This window comes from Salmo salar, chromosome 04 (assembly GCF_965601325.2).
Source record: "Salmo salar chromosome 04, fSalSal1, whole genome shotgun sequence".
NCBI classification, from domain to species: Eukaryota; Metazoa; Chordata; class Actinopteri; order Salmoniformes; family Salmonidae; genus Salmo; species Salmo salar.
This window is the reverse complement of record NC_138294.1, coordinates 47385682-47407463: the sequence shown is the minus strand read 5'-3', so window position 1 is coordinate 47407463 and position 21782 is coordinate 47385682. Positions and strand designations below refer to the sequence as shown.

Below are 21782 nucleotides of genomic sequence, written 5' to 3'. Positions count from 1 at the left end.
CCTTCAAATGAGTGGATTCGGTTATTTCAGCCACACTCGTTGCTGACAAGTGTATAAAATCGAGCATACGGCCATGCAATCTCCATAGACAAACATTGTCAGTAGAATGGCCCGTACTGAAGAGCTCAGTGACTTTCAATGTGGCACCATCAAAGGATGTCACCTTTCCAAAATGTCAGTTCGTCAAATTTCTGCCCTGCTAGAGCTGCCCCGGTCAACTGTAACTGCTGTTATTGTGAAGTGGAAACGTCTAGGAGCAGCAACGGCTCAGCCGTGAAGTGGCAGCACACAAGCCTAAAATCACCATGCACAATGTCAAGCATCGGCTGGAGTGATGTAAAGCTGACCACAATTGGACTCTGTTGTAGTGGAAACGCGTTCTATGGAGTGATGAATCACGCTTCACCATCTGGCAGTCCGACGGACTAATCTGGGTTTGGCGGATGCCAGGAGAACGCTACCTGCCCCAATGCATAGTACCAACTGTTACATTTGGTGGAGGAGGAATAATGGTCTGGGGCTGTTTTTCATGGTTCGGGCTAGGCCCCTTAGTTCTAGGGAAGGGAAATCTTAACGCTACAGCATATAATGACATTCTAGACAATTCTGTGCTTCCAACTTTGTGGAAAAACTTGACTGGCCTGCACAGAGCCCTGATCTCAACCCCATCCGATACCTTTGGGATGAATTGGAACGCCAACTGCGAGCCAGACCTAATCGCCAAAATCAGTGCCCAACCTCACTAATCCTCTTGTGGCTGAATGGAAGCTTTGCACACTCCTGGCATTTTCTCAACCAGCTTCACCTGGAATGCTTTTACAACAGTCTTGAAGGAGTTCCCACATATGCTGAGCACTTGTTGGCTGCTTTTCCTGCACTCTACGGTCCAACTCATCCCAAACCATCTCTCTCACACACACACACACACACACACACACACACACACACACACACACACACACACACACACACACACACACACACACACACACACACACAGACAGACAGACAGACAGACAGAAGCAGCGCAGGTCACCACCATCAGAGGATCAAATTAAAATCAAATCAAATGTTTTATTAATCACATGAGCCAAATACAACTGGTATGCTTGTTTATGAACCTATCCCATCAATGCAGAGTTGAAATAATATTACAAATAAAATAGTAACTAACACATGAGGAATAATATAAAATACACACGAATGGAGCTATATATGGGGAGTACCAGTACCAGATCAATGTGGAGCTATATACAGGAAGTACCAGTACCAGATCAATGTGGAGCTATATACAGGAAGTACCAGTACCAGATCAATGTGGAGCTATATACAGGAAGTACCAGTACCAGATCAGTGTGGAGCTATATACAGGGAGTATCAGTACCAGATCAATGTGGAGCTATATACAGGAAGTACCAGTACCAGATCAATGTGGAGCTATATACAGGAAGTACCAGTACCAGATCAATGTGGAGCTATATACAGGGAGTACCAGTACCAGATCAATGTGGAGCTATATACAGGAAGTACCAGTACCAGATCAATGTGGAGCTATATACAGGAAGTACCAGTACCAGATCAATGTGGAGCTATATACAGGGAGTACCAGTACCAGATCAATGTGGAGCTATATACAGGAAGTACCAGTACCAGATCAATGTGGAGCTATATACAGGAAGTACCAGTACCAGATCAATGTGGAGCTATATACAGGGAGTACCAGTACCAGATCAATGTGGAGCTATATACAGGAAGTACCAGTACCAGATCAATGTGGAGCTATATACAGGAAGTACCAATACCAGATCAATGTGGAGCTATATACAGGAAGTACCAGTACCAGATCAATGTGGAGCTATATACAGGGAGTACCAGTACCAGATCAATGTGGAGCTATATACTGGGAGTACCAGTACCAGATCAATGTGGAGCTATATACAGGGAGTACCAGTACCAGATCAATGTGGAGCTATATACAGGAAGTACCAGTACCAGATCAATGTGAAGCTATATACGGGGAGTACCAGTACCAGATCAATGTGGAGCTATATACAGGACAGTACCAGATCAATGTGAAGCTATATACGGGGAGTACCAGTACCAGATCAATGTGGAGCTATATACAGGGAGTACCAGTACCAGATCAATGTGGAGCTATATACAGGAAGTACCAGTACCAGATCAATGTGGAGCTATATACAGGAAGTACCAGTACCAGATCAATGTGAAGCTATATACGGGGAGTACCAGTACCAGATCAATGTGGAGCTATATACAGGGAGTACCAGTACCAGATCAATGTGGAGCTATATACAGGGAGTACCAGTACCAGATCAATGTGGAGCTATATACAGGAAGTACCAGTACCAGATCAATGTGGAGCTATATACAGGAAGTACCAGTACCAGATCAATGTGGAGCTATATACAGGGAGTACCAGTACCAGATCACTGTGGAGCTATATACAGGAAGTACCAGTACCAGATCAATGTGGAGCTATATACAGGGAGTACCAGTACCAGATCAATGTGGAGCTATATACAGGGAGTACCAGTACCAGATCAATGTGCAGAGCTATATACAGGACGTACCAGTACCAGATCAATGTGGAGCTATATACTGGGAGTACCAGTACCAGATCAATGTGGAGCTATATACAGGAAGTACCAGTACCAGATCAATGTGGAGCTATATACGGGGAGTACCAGTACCAGATCAATGTGGAGCTATATACAGGGAGTACCAGTACCAGATCACTGTGGAGCTATATACGGGGAGTACCAGTACCAGATCAATGTGGAGCTATATACAGGGAGTACCAGTACCAGATCAATGTGGAGCTATATACGGGGAGTACCAGTACCAGATCAATGTGGAGCTATATACAGGGAGTACCAGTACCAGATCAATGTGCAGAGGTATAAGATACTTGAGGTAGATACTGTATGTATATGAAGGCATCCGGATAGATAATAATAAGAGTAAAATAAAGAGCATAGATAGGACACTGCGCATGAAACATGACTGGAATCTCATATGAAGAAGAAAACCATATGGATGGAAACAATTTAATACATTAAAATCCTTATGCTCCCAAAACCAATGCCTTCTGTCATTGTTTCGACGTTCAGGGTATTGTATGAGAACTCCGAGTCTATATGAAAGAGGTATTGTTTTTAACAGAATGCAAGGTCACGGCTTCAATTCTTCACACAAGACCCCGTTCATGAATTGTTTAAATGTCGCCGGAGGAGGCAACAAAAAACGCTGTCACGACAGTGCGCAAAATAACTAGAAAATAGATGTATCTATTTTCACCTTTAGAACGTATTAGAAGTCAATGTTAAATCCCTTCAAATAAAGCGGGGACTTTTGGTAACATTTGTGTAATACATTTGCTCTGATCGAGTGACGTACCGATCGTCCAAATAAAGAAAACGCGAAGAGCGCACTCAGGCGTGACAGAAAACCGCGCGCCCGCGTCGTTATTACACACACCTCAAAACCAATAAAGTACTACGGTGTATCCTCGAAACCTGACCTCGGACTGGCCAACGGACTGTACTCGCCAAACCGTTTGAATTATGTGGATAATTGTACATTCAAATGTAATTGGGACATACATTGGGCATTGCGCGACTGGACATAACCATTTGTTCACATGAAACCCGGAGTCTACAGCTTGATGACAGCACTGTAATATTCACCATGATGAATGGCCAAATAATCTGGAGGAACTTTCTTACTCCAAGCCCTGATGGATTTTCCAAAATGTTAATAAACTCCAGCGACGAGCACATCTGGACAACAACTGTCGCGGAAATAGGACGTCAAGACCCAAGGCTACCAAGTTTGTCGACGTACCTTGGACTTTTTGTATGTTTGCTGTTATTTTTATTTGCCATGTTGATCGTGATGCTTTATCGAATCAAACACAAAATTGCTCCATTGCCCACGGATATGGAGAACGCTGGTCATACGGAGATGTTTCCAGATCAAGTTGAACTGGCCACGGTGTAGCATCATCATTCGGACCATCGCATGCGCCCACTCGGATGTGTCGTGCTGCCTTTCAAATTAGTCTAATTGTTTTGTGATTTATATGCTATAAATGTTTACACTTGTAAAACACTTTTACATTTAAGCATTTTCTTTGGCACTTATGCTAATTTCAGACCTCCAGAGACATGTTCCTGAAAAGAACAACATCATTCCTGACTAAAAACCTTCGAACAATGTTTGGAAAATATTCGTCTGTCTTGTGATCTCATAAACCAAATGAAAACGTTCTGTTATGTTCTGGGTACCTGTCTTGTTATAGCTGGGGTACTGTTTAGATAAACAGATGATATTGTAAAGTTCCTCTCACCTTTCTCAGTAATAGGATGCAACCTACTTTCAAGTGCCAGCTAAACAGAATTGTCAGCAAATTCTGGATCATTGAAGCAGTGGCAGTGCTGAAAAATTATCAGAAAATAGTGCCATACTTACGACCTTGATATTACTTTTGACTATTTTGGCATATACTATCTCCACATCTAACATTTAAGACCTGCGGCTGTGGATCCTCCAGTAGTGTTGCTTATATATATATATTGCTATTACAGAGCCATTATTTCACACAGCACAGTGAATCAGTTAGGAGAGCTTTTATGGATTATTTATTGTGTAGCCTACAGGGTTAACTTGCTGAGGCGTTTTTGCTTTTTCAAGTGCTTTTTTTTTTCTCTTATCATGTTTTAATGAAATGCTAAATTAAAGCTCCGGCAGGAGATTAACATTAAAATATTCCTGTATTAGGCTACTCACAGATCAGTCTGGTGCCTGAGCTGTGGTGGGAAGATAATGGACGCAGCCTCAGTGCTCTTGAGTACATGAAAGCTAATTGAGGCAGAGAACGAGTTCCTGGTTGGTTGCCCTCTTGTGTTGAGAGCCCTCATCCCACCTCATAGTCCCCACCCCCACCTGTAGGATCTCCTGCATAACAGGAGCCACCACAGTGAAGGGCCTGACATGACAGCCTGCCTGATTTACATTGGAGTCATTTAGCAGACACTCTCATCCAGAGTGATTTACAGGCGAAATTAGGGTTAAGTGCCTTGCTCAACTGCACAGCAGCATATTTTATCACCTAGTCAGCTCAGGGATACGAACCAGTGACCTTTCGGTTACTGTCCCAACACTTAACAGCTAGACTACCTGCCAATATGATCACTAAGGATCAGACTCAAGGCAGGCTAGAACACTGTTAGCGATCTGTCTGTCTGAGGTGTTGGCTCATCTATGTTACCATAACAGGATGTAATTAAGAACAAAAATAACATATTTCTATGACATTTGACTTACAATTCAGCCTGGATTTTACTAAGATTATTTTACACAATGTATGTGCCTTGAATGTACTGTAGGTGTCTCACTCAATATCTGTGTAGGATTATGCTGTCTATTCCTTTTGTGCATGCAGATTATTCTGCTTCCTTTACCCATGTGTGCATTCTATTTGTCTTTCTCTGACCACCATTTGCCCCTTACCGACCTGATTTCACTTTGTTGGTAGGACTATGGCTTTCCTACTTTTGCTTCGCATCTCTCAATTCTCTCCTGTGAGTGACATTGTTGACTTTGATTAAATGATCTGCAGTATATGTCTTTCTTAATTTGATACAATGTGACGTGTTTTCGGCCTGACGACAGCTGCTGCTCATTTTTTTTTAAGTGTATTTCACCTTTATTTAACCAGGTAGGCAAGTTGAGAACAAGTTCTCATTTACAATTGCGACCTGGCCAAGATAAAGCAAATCAGTTCAACACATACAACAACACAGAGTTACACATGGAGTAAAACAAACATACAGTTAATAATACAGTAGAAAAGTCTAGATACAATGTGAGCAAATGAGGTGAGATAAGGGAGGTAAAGGCAAAAAAGGCCATGGTGGCAAAGTAAATACAATATAGCAAGTAAAACACTGGAATGGTAGATTTGTAGTGGAAGAAAGTGCAAAGTAGAAATATAAATAATGGGGTGCAAAGGAGCAAAATAAATAAATAAATACAGTTGGGGAAGAGGTAGTTGTTTGGGCTAAATTATAGATGGGCTATGTACAGGTGCATTGATCTGTGAGCTGCTCTGACAGTTGGTGCTTAAAGCTAGTGTGGGAGATAAGTGTTTCCAGTTTCAGAGATTTTTGTAGTTCGTTCCAGTTATTGGCAGCAGAGAACTGGAAGGAGAGACGGCCAAAGGAGGAATTGGTTTGGGGGTGACTAGAGAGATATACCTATTGGAGCGCGTGCTACAGGTGGGTGCTGCTACGGTGACCAGTGAGCTGAGATAAGGGGGGACTTTACCTAGCAGGGTCTTGTAGATGACCTGGAGCCAGTGGGTTTGGCGACGAGTATGAAGCGAGGGCCAGCCAACGAGAGCGTACAGGTCGCAATGGTGGGTAGTAGATGGGGCTTTGGTGACATGAGCCATGTTGTACCGTAGCCTCTCCATCAGATTATCCACGTAGAGACTCAGTGTTTGTTCTGTCAGATTATCCACGTAGAGACTCACTGTGTTTGTTCTGTCAGATTATCCACGTAGAGACTCGCTGTGTTTGTTCTGTCAGATTATCCACGTAGAGACTCACTGTGTTTGTTCTGTCAGATTATCCACGTAGAGACTCACTGTGTTTGTTCTGTCAGATTATCCACGTAGAGACTCGCTGTGTTTGTTCTGTCAGATTATCCACATAGAGACTCACTGTGTTTGTTCTGTCAGATTATCCACGTAGAGACTCACTGTGTTTGTTCTGTCAGATTATCCACGTAGAGACTCGCTGTGTTTGTTCTGTCAGATTATCCACGTAGAGACTCACTGTGTTTGTTCTGTCAGATTATCCACGTAGAGACTCACTGTGTTTGTTCTGTCAGATTATCCACGTAGAGACTCGCTGTGTTTGTTCTGTCAGATTATCCACGTAGAGACTCGCTGTGTTTGTTCTGTCAGATTATCCACGTAGAGACTCACTGTGTTTGTTCTGTCAGATTATCCACGTAGAGACTCGCTGTGTTTGTTCTGTCAGATTATCCACATAGAGACTCACTGTGTTTGTTCTGTCAGATTATCCACGTAGAGACTCGCTGTGTTTGTTCTGTCAGATTATCCACGTAGAGACTCGCTGTGTTTGTTCTGTCAGATTATCCACGTAGAGACTCGCTGTGTTTGTTCTGTCAGATTATCCACATAGAGACTCGCTGTGTTTGTTCTGTCAGATTATCCACATAGAGACTCACTGTGTTTGTTCTGTCAGATTATCCACGTAGAGACTCACTGTGTTTGTTCAGGGGTGACGGAGGAACAGTCTATCTTCACAGCCAGCCACCCCAGTTGAATCCGATGGCTTTATTTGCTGCTGTGTTTTCTCTTCTTTCTCCCCGTAATTGCTTGCCCTGCTTTCTTGCCCTGGAGAGATGCTGACGTCATCACCTGGTGCCAGAGCAGGTAGTGGGAAAATCTGAGGACCGTTAGGACATGGCACATCTTTTCCAGATGAATAAAATAGAGGAGAATTAAAACCCAGGGAGCCTGAGTGACTAGCCATCCTGAGCTCATTTGTCACCCGTGGCCTCAGAATAAGCAAATAAGCGATGGCTGCTGTCAGGTATTCTCAGGGGGAGCTTGCCTTGCCAGTTATTGCTGTGAAAGTCATGCCCATATAAATAGCAGCAGGGCTTTAGGTCAGTGTAGCAATGCTTTTTAGTCATCAAAGATTTTACCTGCGCATAAGGCTACACCACTCGCTCATTAAGTGGCTGTAATGAACGCTGTTAGCAGTTCTATGTTTTTTCTTCTTCTTCAGTTGGATGGATAGATAGGATCCTACACCCTGGAGACATATGTTCAGTTTAATCCAGCCAGCTGTGCTAGTCGGTTTTCAGTCCTCCTCCTGCCCTGAGGCTGATGTGGAGTGTGGTTATGAACCCACACTCCAGGAGGAACTCACACAGCTTCTCTGACAGGCTCTAACTATAATAACCTCACCTTGGCTGAAGATTTACCATTAAGGGTCGAAAGATGCAGACATTTATAGATTGTCTCAGGGATTTATGCAATACATCAACTCCTTAGCCCACAGCTACCCAATTTCTGCCACACGATTTTTGTTCAGTAGATGCGAAGATATGGCAATGAACCAAACATGTAATCACTGAATACAATCCCTGTGAAAGGAAGGGCAATAGCATAATGATGTTGCACTTAATATTATATCTGGAAGTGGATCAGATTAAACGGATCACGTTTGGACTTCTCTCCTTACGGCAGTAACCCGTAATGAAAAAAAGACGAGCTCAATGTGCATTTTTCGATTGTCCACAAGATGGCACTTTGGTCTCACGTTTATGACATCACAATTGTTTTCTGGCCCTTGTGATCATCTGCTGAATTCCCACCAGTAGAAATCTTGTCTGGGGTAAAACAATTAAGCAGTTCTATTGGACTACTGCTATTGATCCTCAAGTATGATGGATAACTTTGCTTTAAAGATGTCAAGATGAGACAAATAGTGGTAAAGGTCTCTTCCTTTGGTCTTTCTGGGATTGCGATCACTGGTTGAGAGGGATATGTCCCTACTCCCTACACAATATCTGCCCTTCTCTTTTTACCCTCAGTTACAACTAGCCATGCCCTGAGGATCTTTAAAAGGTATATCTGTCAATCTTTGCTCTTCCCCTTCATGTGAAACCATTTAATTGTGTGGTAGGTCTGGTCAGAGGCAAGGCGTGGCTGGGTGGAGTCCTTAGTCCTCACCTGTTTGATCCGAGGTCAGTTTGAACTCACCTGGGATGCTTTTTGTCCGATGTCCTGTGTTTTGTGTTTAGTTTCTTGTCTTCTCTGATACCTTTAGGGCACAGCTGTTCATCAAAGAGAAATGACAATGTGAGTATCCACTATCCACACAATATAGATTATTCTGTGGCAAAGCCTTTATGCTCCGCCAGTTCCTTTTTGTGCACTCAGTATGAATACACTATTTCCATTCAGCTAAACCAATTGTCGCCTGCTGAGTTACTGAGGGTTTCATTTGTTGTGCAATCCCTCAACTGGGTCATCTAATGGCTATTCACTGTTTAAATCACAGATCGTATCTTTAAGGGTTCATTAAAACAAGTTTAGAATATAAGATGTTAACAGATTGTAAAACATAATATGTCTGATGAACCCAGCATAACCCCATCTTCCCGAAATGTTTCCATGGAAAGTTAAGATTAGGGAGGCACATGGGCACAGTCTAACAATAGGGTGCCAACCCTGTGTCACCGTAATAACTGGGTACTGTTTTGACTCTTTTGTCTGGCCTCTCATGTCAAGGAGACGCTCCGTTGTGTTTGCTCCAGCTACCTTCTGCACACACAATCCCACAGTTGTATATTCTTTTGCACCAATAGTTGTGGATCTAATATGATCCAGGTTAGCCTGAAATACAGACCTGTTTTGTGCTAAGATTCCACTCCTTGTACCCCATGTCATATGTTTGGCATGACACGGAGTGGTAAGGTGTGGAATGTCAGCACAAACAGACTGGTACCCAGGCTAGATCCAGGTTTCTTTTGGTTGGTATTTCTAGCAGTGTAGTGGTCAACGAGGGATTGAACTCTCGCTGTCCTTTTGTCTGGAACACAAAATAAGATATGCTTTGATATTCCCTGTTCAGTTTTTTTGGGGGGATATTAGGAAAGTTTTCACATTGGACATCAAAGTAGCATGTGAGGGCTTTATAATCACATCCAGTATTGGGCTGAGATCAAATACTAAGTGTGGGAAATGCAGCTGCAAAACAAAGACTTTCTTCACCTAATTTAAGTATGCGGGAGCTTTGCTTTTATTCTCTTTATTTACCTATATTATTCAACAACAAAAAATCTAAATCCCCCCGCCTCCCTAAACCGTTCTTCTAAACAGTGTTTAAATTAGGGGCTTTCAGTGAGTCACTGCATAAAATAAGTGCTACAAACTAACTAATGCCACCGCTGTCTGACTGTGTGGTACTGCCAAACTGCCAGCAGGGGGTTACAGTCTGAGGCTGTCCCACACCCCGAAGCCCATTCCCTTTTGATGGCCGTCCCCTCCACTGTGAGCATGCAGCGTGTGCTGTCATCCCACTCCAAACCACCTCATTAGAACATTGGCTAAGGAGAGAAGGCTACTTGTTACTCTGCACAAAAGGTAACTGGCTGTGGTAACCATAGTGATGGGAGAGCGGATAAAGGAAATCCAGGTCATGTCTTTTTCTTTAGATCGCCACTCCCATGCCACCCCTTCCTCCATACCCACCCATCCACTAACCTCCAATTTAATTGAATCCATGCCATACGATAAATATGACGACAATGTTCCGAGCCCGCATGCCTGCACAGTCTCTATAACACTCTCCGCTTTCACTGTTAGACACGCCATCTTTGTTTTCATACAGTGTAACAAGCATAAAAAAGACCCCAGTTTAGGAACGGCAGAACGGCTCGGTCTACAACAGCAATGGCGAGTTGCAGTAGAACCACACTAAAGAGCATGTACAACCAGGAGCTCAGTCTTGTCTTCAGCCAGATAAAGAGAAGTGGAGCACACAGGTGAGGTTCTGAGAGTCTTCAGCACTACTGAGTGAGAACAAACATTTAAACATACATGAAACTAAATGAATGAAAGGAGGGCTTGCTTTATATAGGATTTCTGGAGTGCTTGTTTTTTCAAGTTGCCCATTGATGGGATGTTTGATACAATAACCAGGAGATGGAGGGGGAGTCATGCAAAGGCACAGGGAGAAGGAGGGCAGCAGTCTTTCGTAACGGGAGGCTGACTGAACCCGCCATGACCCCACTCTAACGCTTTCTCTCCTGCATTCAGTTAGAGGGGTCATACCAGGCTCGAGTCTGGCTGTACGTCTGCCTCAGTCTCAACTGGCAGTGGGAGAGACAAAGCACTCCGCCACACTGACTGCACAGGCAATGACTGTCTATCACCTTACGAAGCTGTGATATCACACACACACATACACAGGGCGTGGAGCAGCTGTGATTCGCCAGATGTGATGTGATGATAAGTATCTTTGAGGGAGAGATACTTCCACACACACACATGACATTATCTTCTAGTCCTCTAGTGTTCACCATGATGTCCTGGCAGTGTGTGTGACTGAGCTCATAACCTAACCCTGGGCCTCTGGATGTAAACCCGATTATGGCTCGTCAGAGCATAAACGGGGTCACATTAGACACACAGTTTGATGGAGGGGTCGTCAACCTAGTGAAACGGTCATCATTACCAAATTCTCCCTTTCCACCCAGTCTTCCTTTCTCTGTGGCAACAAACTTCAACCCCCCTGGACCCTCTAACCCTTTTGACTTACTTGCCTGTCTGTTTGATTCAGGGCTGCAGGTCGGGTTGGTGTGATAATGCCCTGTCATGTGTCCTGCTGGTCAGCCTCTTACTGATGATGTCACTGAGTGCTCCAGCAGAGTGCTGACTGAGCTGGGCAGAACAGGAAGAGACAGACTGATTGATCCATTCAGACTGCCGCTGCGATAAAAAGCACTAATCAGTTTCCCAGAGTCACATTAGCTCATCCACTCGATCCACAATGAATTTAAATAGATTCTCCGGTACATTTGTATACTTTTTAGCCAGCAGTTGTGAAAGTAGCTCTCCCGAGCCAAAAGTGGCCCCCGTAAATTGCGTACTACGTCACATACGTGCAAATATGTGCACCAAGTCATTGCTCTCTCACCCACGCGAGGGAAAATGTGGGGAAAATGGCGCATGTACAGCTTCCAGAGAAACAGCCACTTTCAAACTAGGGATTTTGTGGCTAAGTGAGGTAAGACAGTAATTCTGCTCAGAGATTATGCATGTATGAACATTGACACATCCAGCCCAAAGCGGGAGAATTAAAAAACCCTTAGTAGTCGCCAAAGTTCCGGAGCATGTCTTTAACATAAAGTATGAATGAGATGCTGAAATATAATCAATGAAGGGAAAAGGAAAGGAGGATACCTACTCAGTTGTACAACTGAATGGATTCAACTGAAATGTGTCTTCCGCATTTAACCCAACCCCTCTGAATCATAGAGGTGCGGGGGGCTGCCTTAATCGACATCCATAAAAGTCACGTCAAAGCGATCTTGCTGATGGCTTTTATCATGATGAGATTCATCAGCTGTGGTGAATGATGGGTAATTCTATTAAAATGTCCATGGTTAATGGACTGACTGTCAGACTTTACACTGTTCCAGCCTGGGGACCATGATCATATCAGCCTGATACACATGCAGGCACTCATTCCAAACCCTCTGTGAAAGAGGAGTGATCAGAGACCATATATAAGCTATCTCAAAACGCAGCCGTCTAACCAACATTTAAATACAACACAGCTGAAATTTACATCACTTAGCATTTATGAAAATAAATATGTTCTGTATATACAGTACCAGTCAAAAGTTTGGACACCACTACTCATTCAAGGGGTTTGATTTATTTTTGCTATTTTCTACATTGTAGAATAATAGTGAAGACATCAAAACTATGGAATAACACATATGGAATCATGTAGCAAACAAAAAAGTGTGAAAAAAATCTAAATATGTTTTACATTTTATATTCTTCAAAGTAGCCACCCTTTGCCTTTGCACACTCTTGGCATTCTCTCAACCAGCTTCACCTGGAATGCTTTTCCAACAGTCTTGAAGTAGTTCCCACATATGCTGAGCACTTGTTGGCTGCTTTTCCTTCACTCTGCGGACCAACTCATCCCAAACCATCTCAATTGGGTTGAGGTCGGGTGATTGTGGATGCCAGGTCATCTGATGCAGCATTCCATCACTCTCCTTCTTGGTGAAATAGCCCTGGAGGTGTGTTGGATCATTGTCATGTTGAAAAACAAATGATGGTTCCACTATGCGCCAACCAGATGGGATGGCGTATCGCTGCAAAATGCTGTGGTAGCCATGCTGATTAAGTGTGCCTTGAATTCTAAATAAATCACAGACAGTGTTACCAGCAAAGCACCCCCACACCATCACACCTCCTCCTCCATGCTTCACGGTGGGAACCACACAGTTTGGTCAGGACGTGGCAGAGGGCATTTGTTTTATGTGGTTCAGGGTGGTGTGTTAGGTAGGAGGGCGTTTGATTTATTATTTCCGGGTTTTGAGTTATGGTCTATGTCTATGTATTTCTATGTGTAGTCTAGTGAGTGTGTTTCTATGTTGAGTTAATTGGGGTGGACTTCCAATTGAAGGCAGCTGTTTGGTGTTGCCTTTGATTGGAAGTCCTATATTAGTTGGGTGTGTTTGTCTTGTATTTGTGGGAGATTGTTCTTGGATTGCTGTGTTGCCTTCAAGACTGTTATTTTGTCGTTCATCGTTTTGTTATTTTTGTATACGTGTTTGTTTGGTTTTTCCTTCTTTTCCCGTAAATAAAGAGGATGAGTATACACATACCTGCTGCGTTTTGGTCCGCCATTTCTAACGACGTGCGTGACAAGATCATCTGTTCATCTACTCTGCGTCTCACAAAGACACGCCGGTTGGAACCAAAAATCTCAAATTTGGACTCATCAGACCGAAGGACAGATTTCCACCGGTCTAATGTCCGTTGCTCGTGTTTCTTGGCCCAAGCAAGTTTCTTCTTCTTATTGGTGTCCTTTAGTAGTGGTTTCTTTGCAGCAATTCGACCATGAAGGCCTGATTCCCACAGTCTCCTCTGAACAGTTGATGTTGAGATGTGTCTGTTACTTGAACTCTGTGAAGCATTTATTTGGGCTGCAATTTCTGAGGCTGGTACCTCTAATGAACTTATCCTCTACAGCAGAGGTAACTCTGGGTCTTCCTTTCCTGTGGCGGTCCTTATGAGAGCCAGTTTCATCATAGCGCTTGATGGTTTTTGCGACTGCACTGGAAGAAACCTTCAAAGTTCTTTAAATTTTCTGTATCGAGTGATGATGGACCATCGTTTCTCTTTGCTTATTTCAGCTGTTCTTGCCATAATATGGACTTTGTCTTTTACCAAATAGGTCTACAATTGAAGTCGGAAGTTTACATACACTTATGTTGGAGTCATTAAAACTTGTTTTTCAACCACTCCACAAATGTCTTGTTATTAACAAACTATAGTCTTGGCAAGTCGGTTAGGACATCAACTTTGTGCATGACACAAGTAATTTTTCCAACAAATGTTTACAGACAGATTATTTCACTTATAATTCACTGTATCACAATTCCATTGGGTCAGAAGTTTACATACACTAAGTTGACTGTGCCTTTAAACAGCTTGGAAAATTCCAGAAAATGATGTCATGGCTTTAGAAGCTTCATCATTTGAGTCAATTGGAGGTGTACCTGTGGATGTATTTCAAGGCCTACCTTCAAACTAAATGCCTCTTTGCTTGACATAATGGGAAAATCAAAAGAAATCAGCCAAGACCTGAGAAAAATAATTGTAGACCTCCACAAGTCTGGTTCGTCCTTGGGAGCAATTTCCAAACGCCTGAAGGTACCACTTTCATCTGTACAAAATAAGTACGCATGTATAAACACCATGGGACCACGCAGGCGTCATACCACTCAGGAAGGAAAGCGTTCTGTATCCTAGAAAGGAACAAACTTTGGTGCGAAAAGTGCAAATCAATCCCAGAGCAACAGCAAAGGACCTTGTGAAGATGCTGGAGCAAACAGGTACAAAAGCATCTATATCCACAGTAAAACAAGTCCTATATCGACATAACCTGAAAGGCTGCTCAGCAAGGAATAAGCCACTGTTCCAAAACCGCCGTAAAAAAGCCTGACTACGATTTGCAACTGCACATGGGGACGAAGAAAGTACTTTTTGGAGAATTGTCCTCTGGTCTGATGAAACAAAAATAGAACTGTTTGGCCATAATGACCATCGTTATGTTTGGAGGAAAAAGGGGGACGCTTGCAAGCCGAAGAACACCATCCCAACCGTGAAGCACGGGGGTGGCAGCATCATGTTGTGGGGCTGCTTTGCTGCAGGAGGGACTGGTGCACTTCACAAAACAGATGGCTTCATGAGGGAGGAAAATTATGTGGATATTGTCATGCCCAGACCATAGACAGCCCTTGGTTCTCTGTGGTATAGTAGGTCAGGGCGTGACTGGGGGTGTTCTATGTTGTTTATTTCTATGTTGTGTTCTAGTTTCTTTTTCTATGTTGGTGTTTTGTATGATTCCCAATTAGAGGCAGCTGGTAATCGTTGTCTCTAATTGGGGATCATATTTAAGTAGTTATTTTTCCCACCTGTGTTTGTGGGATCTTGTTTATGTGAAAGTGCCTGTGAGCACTGCAGTAGCTTCACGTTTCGTTTGATTCATTTATTGTTTTTCATTTGTTGTTTTTAACAACGCACATCTTTAAATTGAAATGCATTCCAGGTGACTACCTCATGAAGCTGGTTGAGAAAATGCCAAGAGTGTGCAAAGTGTCATCCAGGCAAAGGATGGCCACTTTGAAGAATCTAAAATATAAAACATATTTTGATTTGTTTAACACTTGTTTTCTTACTACATGATTCCATATGTGTTATTTCATATTTTTGATGTCTTCACTATTATTCTACAATGTAGAAAATAATGAGTAAGTGTGTCCAAACTTTTGGCTGGTACTGTATGTAATAATATGCATCATTCACTTTTTGTATGATCGGATTCTTTGTGACATAATAGACGGAAGCAGCTGGTGGTTTTCTAGAAACACACACCACCAGGGTAATAAAATGAAATTTAGCACAAACTGAATTATGGAATCCATTTCCAGGATATGATCCTTATTTGATCACAGCTGAAAGCAAAATAAACATTTTAATGTGTGTGGTGTCATTGACAGCATAGTGGAAGATGAGACACAACAGCGATATTATTGGATATAGTCTAGTATCGACCATTTCCCCTGTCTTACAGAAGAATAGTGGGGGAGTTTCTGCGGGCATATGTGGATCCTGATGTAAGGAATACCCTACTGGGTCTCACATTCACTATGTGGTCTAAGCAGCCAGGACCCCCCTCGTCCACTTGTCTCCTATAGCTTTACCAGCCTGGGCAGTGCCTCTTTCTGCCAGCCTGTTGGACATCTGTCTCCATGACCCATCGTCTGTTTACATCCTCGTTCATTCGTCGTCATAGCAGCCCCCCTCACGAAGATACCATGCCACTCCCCATTGCAGGCCCTCCTCCTTTTTATCATGTTTCCCAAAAACACCAGCTGTGAGTTTCTCAGTCTCAGTCATATCCCACTCACCCTTGTCACAGGAGCAGTACCTCCATCTGAAGTGCTGCTCCCTTCTACTTGGTGTTTATCAAAGTGTTTACTATTCCTACTGACAAAATAACATTTAGTTCACTGTAAAGAATATGTTCATCATTTGAACATATTGCTAATTGACTCATGTTGAAATAGTATGTGTACAATAAGCTAGGAGTCAAAGGAAAACACATACAGCTTAGTCTGATTTAGGTCTTCTGCGTTGGTCAAGTTAGTCAAAATGATTTTGAAGTGAAGCCCAAAGAAGACTAATCCACAACAGCTTTTGAACGAGGCACAGCACGTGTTCAGTTTGCCCCGAAGCATTATGTGACACAGCACCCCATTGAGTGGCTAATGTCCAAATCTGCCCCTCTTCCTGTGACCGTCCCCCCAACCAAATGTACCCGCTGCCCCTCCTGTCTGTGGCCCGGCGGTCTGCAGGCAGGAGGCAGCCCCTCTCAGACAGCTGAGGGAGGTGCTGAGGAGGCAGCGGTCAGACTGAATTAGAGTTATGTGTGACATGCACAGGAGAGACTCCAGAATGCAGCAACAGCTGAGTCCGAAAGTGTATTTTACGCCTGAGGGGAGCGGGGCAGTCAAAACCACAGTGAACCCTCTAGAAAGGACCAACCATGTTAGCTTTCTAAGGCGACCAGTCTTATCCTTGTATTATCCCTCTAAAACAACCAACTGTGGTTGTCATTTCACAGAGTTAAATAGGATGAACATATGTAGAGAAGAAGTTAGGTGCTCTATTATCAGGCTTTTGAACTCCATGGGATATAAATATAAACCATTCTCTGTATCTACCAAAGAAACACAATGGATAGAGAAACAAATGAAAATATACAAAAGAACGGCCCTCCACCCTTCCCACGTTCTGGGCACCAACTGTACCAGAGAGCATGAAACATTAAACTGTAGTATAGCTCTCTCTTGTCACAGAGGCAGAGCTTGGGGGTTTCTGTGGTATGAAAATGGGCACAGGTAATTTCTTATTGTGAACTACAGGATCAATTCGAGGATCAATTCGAAACTATTTTCTGAAAAAGGTTGTTGGTGGCAGTTTCTTTGAAATATATTGGAAACCCATATCCGACTGAAATAGTTTCACAAATGGAGAAAGTCAACGTTCACTTTGCTCCAGCAGTCCACATGGTCCCTGAAGTCACCACCTACTGTTTCAGTTTTCATACCTGGCTGGGTAGGTGTTTTTGTGTTCTTTTTTTTGTCATTGTTCTCTGACATGATTTTTTCTTCCCTGACCCACTTTGGCCTGTTGATGGGTCATAGGAGAAGCAGGGATCAAGTGCACTGGTCTTGCGTTCTAAAGATTTAGGTTGCAAGTTTGAAACTCATCACTGAAAACTTTTGCATTTTTGCAACTTTTCAGCTACTTGCTACTTTGCAACTCCTTAGCATGTTAGCCAACGCTTCCCCTCACTCTAACCTTAACCCTTTCAGCTAATGCTTCCCCTAACCCTAACCCTTTTACCTAACCCTTCCTCTAGCCCAAACCCTAACCATAACCCTTTCAGCTAACGCTTCCCCTAACCCTAACCCTTTTAGTTAACCCTTCCTCTAGCCCAAACCCTAACCTTAACCCTTTCAGCTAACGCTTCCCCTAACCCTAACCCTTTTACCTAACCCTTCCTCTAGCCCAAACCCTAACCATAACCCTTTCAGCTAACGCTTCCCCTAACCCTAACCCTTTTACCTAACCCTTCCTCTAGCCCAAACCCTAACCTTAACCCTTTCAGCTAACGCTTCCCCTAACCCTAACCCTTTTACCTAACCCTTCCTCTAGCCCAAACCCTAACCTTAACCCTTTCAGCTAACGCTTCCCCTAACCCTAACCCTTTTAGCTAACCCTTCCTCTAGCCCAAACCCTAACCATAACTTTTTCAGCTAACACTTCCCCTAACCCTAACCCTTTTAGCTAACCCTTCCTCTAGCCCAAACCCTAACCTTAACCCTTTCAGCTAACGCTTCCCCTAACCCTAACCCTTTTAGCTAACCCTTCCTCTAGCCCAAACCCTAACCATAACGTTTTCAGCTAACACTTCCCCTAACCCTAACCCTTTTAGCTAACCCTTCCTCTAGCCCAAACCCTAACCTTAACCCTTGATCTTAACTCCTAAACTTAATCCTATTTATACATTTTCCAAATTGTGATATATAATATGAATTATAATTCGTAACATATCATACAAAATGGGAAAAAGACATCTACAAATGAAATACATACCATACAAAACGTAACGTATCAAACTAAATGGCTTGTCTCAGATTTACGTAAAGAATAATATGGAACACTCCGAGACCGGGTCGCACTTTGTCTACGCTTTATGCCTGCACCGCCATGTCGGAGGATGCCACTAACATCAATACTACATTACACCATACTCTTATTTTATGATACATCTTACATAGCCATGTACAGCCTGTAAATTCAGTATGACATCAGCTGGATCAAATTCTATAGGGACTCACTTGGACAGAGTCCAATGGATCATTCATCTGATGGAGAGCTGTATTGTTATTGATGGTGACAGGAGACTTATAAAGAGGTGTCTGGGTTTATTTGATACCCTGTCAGCACAGGGTGATGGAGTGTGTGTTGTTGACTGGGCCAAGACACAGATTTGATTTAAAGGGCCTGTTCTTTCTAAAAAAACAAACTCCACTGAAGGAAAGCAGATTGGACAGATGTATTGAGGTGTTTAGGCTTTTATCCATACTCCCCATAGAGGCCCAGCATCACGACGTCATTACTGATTAGTCTCAAAGAGATGCACTCTGATGACTTTGTCTCAGTTCACTACGCACATGGCAGGATTGTATGACAAGTTAATACAAACACACACCCGCAGACACATCTAAACACAGGTGCTCGTAGACACCTCCACTTCCACCTGATACACACGGCAGATGCAACCCATTTACAGAGGGTGGGTGACTGCAGTCCTGCTTTGTCATGTCATAGTCTCTTATCTGGAAGGACATCAGCTCTTAGAGCTATCCTCTCTCCTCTATCTCTGGCAGTGGTGTACATAATGGGCTTTGACCTTCTGAAGCCAGCTCACGCAAACACACACACCACACACACACACACACACACACACACACACACACACACACACACACATACACACTCAACTGCAAATGTATCAATTTATTATCCTGCTGTTTCTGCCTCTGGAAATATGCTGTAACATGTATGGTGTGAAGAGAGGTGCAACACCCACCCAGTTCAATCTGTTGTAAGAGATTATCAACACTACATCACCTTACAATAGAAGTGGCAAAATAGAGGAATGAAATGGAGGCATGATTTTCTCAAAACACAGGGATCAAATGAACTCAGCAAACTGATGCAGATTGTTTCTTTCTTCAGATTAGTGTTTATAATTTCATTAAGCAGCATTATAGCCTACATGGATATCTGAATTAGAACAAGTATTAATCATGACACAGTAATAGTCCGAAAGTAAACCTTTTGCAGCTTTGAAAAGGTTTACGTCATCCTTTTGTGAGAAATACCCTAACATACCGGTCTGTGCCATTGGCATGCTAGGGCGGTTTCAGCGGCGGTCGGCTTTAGGACCCAGCAGTGCAGCCGGTCAGGTATGCACAGCTCGTGGACTAGAGCGAGGCAGACAAAGGCAAAAAGAGCTCGTGCCGCTTTCCTGCAGCATCCACACCCACCCACTTCACTCCATACACTCCAGCGCGGGTGAGTACCGTTAGTGGGATACTATATATTTGGGTTAAACGTAATTAAATGGCAAAACATATTATTTCGGTATTTTACTTCTGTTTCTGACGGTGTGTTGATTTGTTGTTTTGAGTATTGAACACTTCTGAGGATTGTTCGAATTGGACGCTATTTAGGCAGTTAGCTGAGCAGGTGGTTGTAGGTGTGCGCGTACCCGTTAGTACACAACTAACACAGCTCATCTGTATGCAGGGTACTGCGACCACTGCACTGTTCTGAGATCATGTGCTCAACGGATGGGTTTTCTTGTTACACTAATGAGAGAGGGAGTACAGAGAAACTTTTTTCTTTTTTTGAATATGACTTAAAACCAGCTAAGACTGGCTTAGTGTTACACAGATCAGCTGTGATGAGGATACAGGACGCTGGCGGGCAGGTAGAATGATCAGGGTTTTTTTCTATGGGCGGCTGTAGTGGTGGGAATGGTGGGAATGGCTCACATCTCTGTGGTGCAGTTAGACATGTCACTATCACACAATATAACTGCCTTGCTGTCTATCTGCTTCAATGTGCACCCTGCCCTGTGTTAGGTAAGCCTGGTGAGAGCGGTATATTTTTTGACACATGAATTGATTTTTTATATTTAGGGCTTGAATGACATTAAGTGTTGGGGTTGCCCTATGAGTAGGGGTCTGGAGCTTATGGGGATGGCAATTTAAATATTTCAATAGTTAGGCGCCACTCCTGTAATTTCTGCTCTGGTGGTGGGAATGCACTGGGGTGAGTCATTAGTCTAGTAATAACACTAGTATTGATACATTATATTAGTGTGCTCATGTTTGAATGCAGTATTACTAATAGTAGTGTAGTAGTGTAGTGTAGCACTACAGTAGTAGTAGTAGTGATATAGTATTACTACAGCAGTAGTAGTAGTGATATAGTAGTACTAGCACAGTAGTAGTAGTGATATATTAGTACTACAGCAGTAGTAGTTGTGATAGAGTAGTACTGCAGCAGTAGTAGTAGGGATATAGTATTACTACAGCAGTAGTAGTAGTGATATAGTATTACTACAGTAGTAATAGTGATAGAGTAGTACTACAGTAGTAGTAGTAGTGATAGAGTAGTACTACAGCAGTAGTAGTAGTAGTAGTGATATAGTACTACTACAGCAGTAGTAGTAGTGATAGAGTAGTACTACAGCAGTAGTAGTAGTGATATAGTATTACTACAGCAGTAGTAGTAGTGATATAGTATTACTACAGCAGTAGTAGTAGTGATAGAGTATTACTACGGTAGTAGTAGTGATAGAGTAGTACTACACTAGTAGATGTAGTGATATAGTAGTACTACTACAGTAGTAGTAGTAGTGATAGAGTAGTACTACAGCAGTAGTAGTAGTGATAGAGTAGTAATACAGTAGTATTAGTAGTAGTAGTGATATAGAATTATTACAGCAGTAGTAGTAGTAATATAGTAGTACTACAGCAGTAGTAGTAGTGATAGAGTAGTACTACAGCAGTAGTAGTAGTGATAGAGTAGTTCTACAGTAGTAGTAGGGATAGAGTAGTTCTACAGTAGTAGTAGTGATAGAGTAGTACTACGGTAGTAGTAGTAGTGATAGAGTAGTTCTACAGTAGTAGTAGTGATAGAGTAGTTCTACAGTAGTAGTAGTGATAGAGTAGTTATACAGTAGTAGTAGTAGTGATAGAGTAGTTCTACAGTAGTAGTAGTGATAGAGTAGTTCTACAGTAGTAGTAGTGATAGAGTA

The 21782-nt window shown here is 42.8% G+C and overlaps 1 protein-coding gene across 2 annotated transcripts in view; it reads left to right on the top strand.

Annotated features, from left to right (window-relative positions):
• Window positions 1-19911: 19911 nt before the first annotated feature.
• Window positions 19912-21782, top strand: part of LOC106603110 (neuronal migration protein doublecortin) — a 76392-nt gene continuing 74521 nt past the window's right edge. For both annotated transcript variants that reach the window (XM_014196347.3, XM_014196346.3), the window contains exon 1: window positions 19912-20029. The gene's annotated coding sequence lies outside the window, so the exon portion shown is untranslated. The remainder of the gene's footprint in view (window positions 20030-21782) is intronic.